This window comes from Ursus maritimus, unplaced genomic scaffold (assembly GCF_017311325.1).
Source record: "Ursus maritimus isolate PB19 unplaced genomic scaffold, ASM1731132v1 scaffold_19, whole genome shotgun sequence".
In the NCBI taxonomy this organism is placed as follows: Eukaryota; Metazoa; Chordata; class Mammalia; order Carnivora; family Ursidae; genus Ursus; species Ursus maritimus.
The window spans coordinates 10,423,957-10,433,046 of NW_024424341.1; the positions used below are offsets into that span (position 1 = coordinate 10,423,957).

The following is a 9,090-nucleotide window of genomic DNA, read 5'->3' on the forward strand; positions in this document are numbered from 1 at the left end:
TGTTCAAAAAAGCACTGAAAACAATCCAAGGTAACTCAGTATTGGGGTTCTGTGGGGACAATTGGGAAATATAGGGTTATTGAGAGAGTCTCTCTCTTTGTGCTGGATTTGAAGTTGATGGGAGTAGGCCTGGAAACTATGGAACTACTACCTAAGGATTAAAGAGAGTTTAGACTCTTGGCTTCCATATGCAGTAAATGCAGTGGTTAGGTGCATATACTTGATTTCAAAGTGTAGCTCAATTAAGAGACTTCGATCACAACATCTTACCAAGTAAAATGGAAATAATAAAAGTACATCCCTGGTGGGGTTATTGCGAACATTTAATGAGGTAAGGCAAGTAAAGCAGTTCAACCAATGTTTGGCATGTTGTGAGTTCTCACTACATGGAAACAATGATGAATAATTGATAATGGTTGTTAATGGCAAGTCAGGGTCTTCTACTTTTCTTTTACTTTCATAGGACTGAACTCATGGTAAGTGCTGAATAAATAATACCAGCACCAACCAACGTATCAAGAACCAGCAGATTAAAACCTGTTAACTCAATTTTCCTTCCCATCACAGTGCTTGTTTTAATGTAAAGAGCAGGGCTGGCTGACCAATTGCATCCTCACCATCTGCTGTCACATAACATAACATTACTGCCTCTTCCACATCTGTCTTTCCAGGGATTCTGTTTCAAAAGCAATTTCCCATGAGACTGACATCCTTATAGCTGCACAGAATAAAACCTCCTTATCCATAATAGAGACTCTTCCCTCCCTCCTCTAGTCTACCAGTTTCCTATCACCACTTGTTAAAAATCACCCCCAGTAGAACCTGGATTCAAGGAATGAAAGTCCTGTGAGGAATAGAATGTGGAGAACTATCAGCTGTCATGGATGTTAATATCACATTAATGGAGTCGTCTTAGGTTTTTCAAGATAGTTCCATGGTGAGAAATGCAGACAGATTAATGGCACTCTGCCCTCACATGTGCGGTAAGAACTGTCCTGCCAAGTCAACAGAACCCCAAGCATGGGGGCTGTAAAGTGAGTTTGAGCTGAGGGCAACCAGGCTCAAAGAGCTTTTCTTATTCTAAACTCTAATTGTCGACACCATTGAAAAACATGGCCTGGCATCTACCTCAATCTCATTCACCACAACCTAGTTGGATCTTTTCATTCTGCTCTGGAAACAGGTTTGAATGTATCTAAAATGACATTTTTATTTGTATCACCGATCCTTGAGATATCATGGAATTTCTTTTTCTCCTCCACTAACCTCCCATTAATCTATTTTGTGGCAGCTTCCTCAGTCCCATTCCTACTCCCCTCTGTCATGCCTGGATAATCCCAAGAGTACTCTTCTCAACAGGAGGCAGTTTTTTCCCTCCCCAAGGGACATTTGCAATGACAGGAAATGTTTCTGACTATCACGATCTGAAGAAGAGTGAGGAGGTGCAGGCCAGTGCTATTGACATGTGGTGGATAAAGGCCAATGATGTTGTTAAACATCCTACAATGTACAAGATGTTCCCTACCCCCCAGCAAAGCATCTGGCCTAAAAAGTCAATAATATCAAAGTTAAGAACCTTGATTTAGAGGCCACAAAACAAGATCATATTTCCAAGTATCTTTGCAGCTAGACTTCACGTGCTCAGTTGGAAAGCAGAAGTGAGATCCATGAGACCACAGTTGTAAGGTCTTCCTGCAAACTCACTGGCAGAGGTGTTTCGTTCTTCTGGCTCTGGCTCTAGTCTCTGATCCCTAGATTCTGAGCGGCGAGTGCGAGCAGCATCAAGGTTCCCACTGGACGTATCCCATGTGTGATTGGGTTTTTCTCTTGGCTTATTTGCTCCTACTTGCAGAGCATTCAATTTTGTTTCTCTGGCCCTCCTAGACATTCTTGTAAGTGACTTCATGGCCTATAATAAATCCTTTTCTGCTTAAACTAGTTAGAGTGCATTATTTGGTCTGCAATTAAGGATCTTAAGTAATACAGTAAGTGATTATAGGCAATCAATCTTCAAGAAGATGGGAATGTGAGATTGATTATAGTTAGAAATCAATGCAGATTTAGTTAGCATTAGAAGGCGGAACTCTTGTAGGCCTTGGAGGACTAAGTACCTGCTTCTATATGGAAAGTGGATTGGTATGGGGGATTAAAGATGGTCACAAATTTTTTGTCACTCATCCTTCTGTTCCCTCCCTTTCCCTTGAACATAGACCATCCCTGTTATTTTAGTCAATAAATAGAAATATAACAAATTGATCCTGTGAATTTCAGAGGCTGGGCCTTAGATCTGCAGCATCTGCCTTTATCTCTTAGAACACTCCCTTTTAGGATTCAACCACCATCCTGTGGGGATGCCCAAGCAATCATGAAGACAGGCTACAGGGAGGAGAACCAAGGTATCCTTAGCTGAAGACCCCAGCTGAATCTCCAACCAACATCCAGCATCAACTACCAGCCATTTTTGTCATGTCTTGAATGTCTCAGGCCCTGTTGACCCTCTGTTGCTTGTCATCTTGTCAATCATTGCTAAATACCATCAATCCACAAAACGGTGAGAGATAACAACTGGGTTATTGCTTCAAGTCACTAAGTGTGGAAGTGATTTGTTACACAGCATTAGAAAACCAAAATAATTGGCTACTTCCAACTGTACTGGCAAGCTTAAAAAATAAAATGACAAGGTGAAGATTTAAATTCTCTATTCAAGACATAGTCAGAGAATCAGAGTCTCTATGACTGCCCTGAAAGAAGGTGGCTGTAAAAATAAGATGTTGAGTCTAATTCTATAAGCTGCTCAAAATTCAACATAGGTTGACTAAACAGCCTCATTGGATCTCTTGTGTACATGTTAGAGCGCTGACTAGGAAAGAATAGGATGTTGAGAATAAAAATGGCGACATTTGAGAGGATTTGAATGATTCTGAGGACATCTAACCTTCCAAATCTGACTGTCTATTGCCAATGGAAGCAGCCCCTCTTTATCTGGTGAAGCTGGCCCTGCCCACTAGAACAACCAATAAAGACATCATCTAACGTAGCAGAAATACCAATTATCCCCTTGCCTCAATGTTCTACCTCTCAGTGGCTCCAGGCCTAAAACCGCAGTCAGATCTCAACATGCCCTGGGGCATCGGTTACAGAGTAAAACCATAAAAGAAGGGGCACACACGAAGAATGACAAGATTTTGCTAAATTATTTCAGCAAAACTTAAGGAACATATGTGAGAAGATCGTAGATTAAAAAGAGAGTAATATAATTCTGAATGAAGCTGAACTTAGTGCAATGATTTTATGTACCAGAGATTCTAAAATCAATGGGCTCACAAGTCTCTTTTCCAGTTATTGTGGCACGTGGTACCATGAGCAGCAGTCTCGCACGACACCTTGTACGAGGTAGTGCAGGAAGTCCTGCCGCACAGCTGGTACAAGTGCCCAAAGTTTTTGGAGACGGTGGAGCTGCAGGTCAGCTTGAAGAACTATGACTCTTCTTCAAAGACAAATGCTTCTTGGGCACTGTCAGGCTTAAGTCCACTCCTCACTCCAAGTTCTCCATATGTGTTTTGGGGGACCAGGCGTGCTGCAATGAGGCCAAGGCTGTGGATACCCCCACATGGACATTGAGGCCCTGAAGAAACTCAACAAGAATAAAAAATGAGTTGAGAAGCTGGCCAAGAAGTATGATGCCTTTTTGGCTTCAGAATCTCTGATTAAGCAGATCCCATGAATACTGGACCCAGGCCTGAATAAGCCTGGCAGGTTCCCTCCCTTGCTGACTCACAATGAGAACATGGTGGCCAGAGCGAATGAAGGGAAGGCCACGATCAAATTCCAGATGAAGAAGGTACTGTGTCTGGCAGCGGCTGCTGGCCACATGAAGATGACAGATGATGAGCTCGTGTACAGCATCCACTTAGCTGTTAATTTCCTGGTGTCATTGCTCAAGAGTTGGCAGAACATCCAGGCTTTATACATCAAGAGCACCATGGGCAACCCCCAGTGCCTGTACCAAGGCACAGCTTAATAAACCCTAGTGCTACCATTACCTGTCTGCCTGTGACTCCGGAGAGGCAGGTGCTTTGTGAGTTGACATTGCATGCCGTGGCACTGTGCTGATGACTGCAATTTCTGGCAGTCAGTGATGGGTAGTCATTTTCTCCACGCTGCAAACCAAGAAATGGATTCTATCAACCTTTGAAAACATACAGTCTTATTTAGATCTCTTGGATACTTAAAAAGAGAGTAATTCTTAAAACATGTGACAGTAGGTCTGCTAACCAGGACTGAAGCTTTTCTGATAACCCTGAGAAAGTCAGAGTAGGACCTTCACATTGAAGACATTGACTCAGCCCTTGGCAGTGCGTTTAACCTATGGCCTGAAGTTGCTTTCCTTTAAGCCAGGTTCTTTCCATGGGCTTTTTGTTTTGTTTCATCCCTCCAAATTGTGCCTTTGGGTTCTTGGTCTGTAGGAATCACAAGGAATGTTCCAAATGGAGATTGGGTTCCTAGATTATTCAGAAGGGAGTGGTCCACAGTCCTGAGAAATTGATCTAGTGTTTGCTTGTGTGACCCCACACTGAATACCCTATGTTCAGGGTAGCAATTTATTGTGTGAGACGTTTAGGAGAATACAAGTAGGAGACCTGTACAATATTGTAATTCATCTGCCCTGTTTTTTAGAGGAGTTTAGCAAAACTTCAGTAGCTAGAAGGCTACTTCTAGGCCTTTGTCCCCTGGGTAGGTTCTGCCCCCTTCCTGACCTGAGACACTTCCCTGTTGGAGTTCTTGCCTCCAGCACTGAGTACTGGAAAGTTGGTTTGGGTGTGGTAGGAAATACCTGTGACTTAACCTTTTACTTGAATCTGCTTCATTTAACTTAGGTAAAGTAACTAGTTTATCCCTCCATCTCCCCATTTTTTAATATAGCTGAAAGTCTATTTCAAACCATAATTTCAAATGTTGCACCTTCTTGAAATAAGCTTGAACCAGGAAGAATACAAGGTTTTCACTGAAGTAATCAATAAATAAAATTTTAAAAAATAAATAAAATCAACAAGTTCACCAAGACAACTGGGAGTGGTTCTAAATGGTGGATAGAAATCTTGACTCAGAGGCGCCTGGGTGGCTCAGTCGGTGAAGCATCAGCCTTCGGCTCAGGTCATGATCTCAGGGTCCTGGGATCGAGTCCCACATCGGGCTCCCTGCTCAGCGGGGAGTCTGCTTCTCCCTCTCCCTCTGTGATCTCTCTAGCTCTCACTCTCTCTCAAATAAATAAATTTTAAAAATAAAAAATAAATAAACTCCATGTTTAAAAAAAAGAAGAAACCTTGACTCAGTGGTGGCCTCCTGTAAATAAAGTCAATATTCATGTAATTCCTTAGAATAATGTAGGGAGAAAAGAATGCTGGAGTAAATTTGTTATAATCCATTCACTCCCCCACCTTTGAGAGGGTTCAAAAACACTCCCCTGCCAAAGCCTTGAGAAATACATTGAAGAGAGACGTGGCAGTCTTTGAAAAGCACTGGAGCGGCTGTATTCCAAGCTAGAAGTAAAAGTGCATTGAAAAGGGCTTTCTGATTTCAGAGGTGTTAATAGCCTGGCACAAACACCAGAGGCAAGGTGAGCATGAATATCATAATAAGCCACATAGTTGAAAAGACAATCGGAATGGTTTGAGCTGAAAGGATATCTATCCTGGGGTCTTTAAGACAGCTAACCTAGGTCCGACTTGATCCATATCTTGGAAGACTCAGTCTGGTAAAGAGAAGCTTGACTCGCATCCAATTCTGAGGACTGAATCTCAGAATTGACCCAGAATTCCTTGAAAAAAGAGAAAGAGAGAGAGAGAGAAACTTCATATCCCCAAGGAAAGAGTCTGCAATAATATCACAAGTGTGTGTTTCAGATCTCCCTTCTAGTCTTCCCTAAAGGAAACTGTGGCCCTGTGCCATTGTAATTGTGCAGTGGGAAAAGGGATATATATAGACTTTCATAGTATCATTAGACTGCATTATTCTGAGTTATCATTAATTCCTGGGATCTCACAACACAATTGTAGACCAAGAGCTGAAGTGGAGCTGAGAGTAGAGTTTAAGCCTGAGCCATTTAACAGTGGTTCAGTGGATACATGAGCCCATGTTGGTTATTTCCTTAGTTCCTGAGTTCAGTCAAAGGGAAGCTTCTGGAGCTTTCCTCCATATGAAAATAGTAAACCAAAAACAATAATAATTCCTATAAGAACAAAAAGATTATTGCTATGAACCAAGTCTTGGAAAATCAACCCTATCACAATCCCACTTTGTTTGCCTATTTAATCTGTGCAGAAGATAGATGGATCTTGGAGACTTACAATGGCTTATTCCAAGTTTAATTAGGTTTGACTTCAATTGCAGCTACTATTCCAGATGTAGTCTTCTCAGTGAAGCAAATCAATACAGCCTCTGGCACCAAGTGTGCAGATATTGATCCATCTAATGCATTTTTCTCTATCCCGATTAGCAGAAAATACCAGAAGTAATTATTAAGTAACCATAGGCTGCCAATTTAGAGGGAGTTCAGAGGGAAAGAAGGTTCTCCAGCTAGCCCAACTCAGCCAGTTGGCCTTTGTGATTCCCCAGATCCAATGATGTTTGACTTTTGATTGATCAAGTTGCTATACGAGGTTTGAGGAAAGAAGTGTTAGGAGAATCATAGTTACAGACCTTCAAGATTGGTAGGAAAGCCATGTTCTTTTCTCCTTTTAAGAAGCAGCTCTTTCTCAATGTACCTGAATTCCAAGAATCCATGAAAACTGAACTGTTGATCATGAAGTGGGAGTTGTCTGATCCACCAAGCCATAAATTCAGGCAGGCCCTGCATCAGTCCACCATCGAGGAGATATGACATAAATAGAATTAGGCTTGAGCAAATCTTTAAAATGTAAGTTATTTACCAGAACCTCATAATCCAAGCATAGTTCCTTCTGCCACCCTGCAGTCCTAAAACTCCTGAGGATTCCTTACAATCAGTTGAATGAGGAGGAAAATCAAGCCTGACTTCTGGTGCCTGTGAGAAATGGATTGCTGTGCCATTTCAGCCTCACTCAAGAATGGCCTTGGAGGAAAAAGCAGAAAGGGAGAATTTTCCAATAGGTGGGATTTTAAGCAGTTAGTCTTGTGATGCAAGGTCTAGGCACTTGAAAGAACACACTTAGATGATTGGTAACAAGGTTTTAATGAAGGATGAGCAACTCCAAATGGGTTCAGCATAAGCGAGTAGTTGGTCCCATGTGAGTGCTCAGAAAAGGGCCTCACTGTGTAGAAAGTTCTCAATAAACATGCTACAAATTATACCCCTATGGATGTGTGTCAATCTTTTTCCAGACATTCTAGTGCATAGGTTCATGGACAATGTGGTCATGGTGGCAAAGAAAGGGGTAATGCACTGGTTTAATAATAAAATTAATTTGGGTTACCACACTGCTCAGTGCACCAGAGTCTTGAATACTGCATCATTGTCTGAGGACCAGAATACTATCTGGTAGCAACTGATTATATTGGAACCATTCCTTCTACAGGGTTTTGTATTCCTTTTTTTTTTTTTTAAAGATTTTATTTATTTATTCGACAGAGATAGAGACAACCAGCGAGAGAGGGAACACAAGCAGGGGGAGTGGGAGAGGAAGAAGCAGGCTCATAGCGGAAGAGCCTGATGTGGGGCTCAATCCCAGATCGCCGGGACCACGCCCTGAGCCGAAGGCAGACGCTTAACCGCTGTGCCACCCAGGCGCCCCAGGGTTTTGTATTCCTTGTTCACCATGTCTGGCAGTCCCACCAGGCATGGAATCACTAAATTCTTTGTTTGAGATCATAGTATCACATAAAACACTGTGTCTTCGTTTTATAGCAAAAGAAATAAGGCAGTTTCTGATGTTCATAGGGTTTACTTATCTGTCCATGTATCCCATCATCCATAAATAGTTGGTCTTGCAAAATGATAGAGTGACCTACTGGATTATTACCTATTGGAGACAATATCTTGAGAGACTAAATAACTATTCTGTAGCCTGTAGTCTATGCCCTGAGCAGATCAGAGACCAATATTATGATGTCATTTCTCGTAAAGCCAGAATATAAGGGAGCAGGAAACATGAGTGGAAGGATTAGTGGCTCCTCTGACTATCTCAACTAATAACAAACCACCTAAAAATATTCCCTTTTTATTTCCGTAATCCTGGACTTTGCTGATTTAGGGGGTCTTCATACTCCAGGAGGAAAGGCTTTCTTCCACAAAGAACACAATTGTTCCACTGAATACAAAGTCGAGACTCCCAACTGACCACTTCATGTTCCTCAAAAGAAAGTGTTGGCTAAGATGATCAATCTTTGCCATGAAGAGGGTCTTTACCACATAATGAATGTGAGGAAAAGTAATAATAGGAGAACCTAAAAGTTCCTGGTGCTGTCTTTTCCAGTGAAAAAAATTAATGAAAGATGCCAGAAACACCAAATTGGTAATACTACCAAGGCTTAAACCTCTAGAAATGAATGACCCACCAGATGAACCCCAACAAGATGGGTACTGACTGAAGCAAAGAGCATATGGACTGGGATGGAGAGGAAAGGGGTTTTGACTGTGAGTTCCTCCTTTCCCTTGGCACATTACCAGCACTGGATGATAACATACTTAAAGTGTTTGCGTTATAGCTTTTATTAGAAATATTGCTGGGGTGGCTGACTGGTTCAGTCAGTAGAGCATGCAACTCTGGATCTTGTCATGAGTTCAAGCCCCACCTTGGGTGTGGAGGCTACTAAAAAAAAAAAAATGTTGCTGATTAATAGTGAGAGTTTATGCATCTTTTCATATGCTTATTGGCCATTTCCATTCCCTCTTCTGTGAATCTTCTATAAATAACTCTACTGAGTTGTCTTTTGTATTAAGTGGATGATGCCCAAGATGCAATCTACAAAATCACAAGATAAATAGTCTTTTAGGAAAATCTGCAACATATATATAACACATATATGTGTACATATATACATGACTTTATATATATATGATGGTTACTATCTATAATACTCTGTAATACTCTAAGAAGGTCTTTATGAGTCCAG

The 9,090-nt window shown here is 41.5% G+C and overlaps 1 pseudogene; it reads left to right on the top strand.

The window, feature by feature from the left end:
* Nucleotides 1-422: 422 nt before the first annotated feature.
* LOC103673909 lies at nucleotides 423-4,021 on the top strand (annotated as a pseudogene).
* The last annotated feature ends 5,069 nt before the right edge of the window (nucleotides 4,022-9,090 follow it).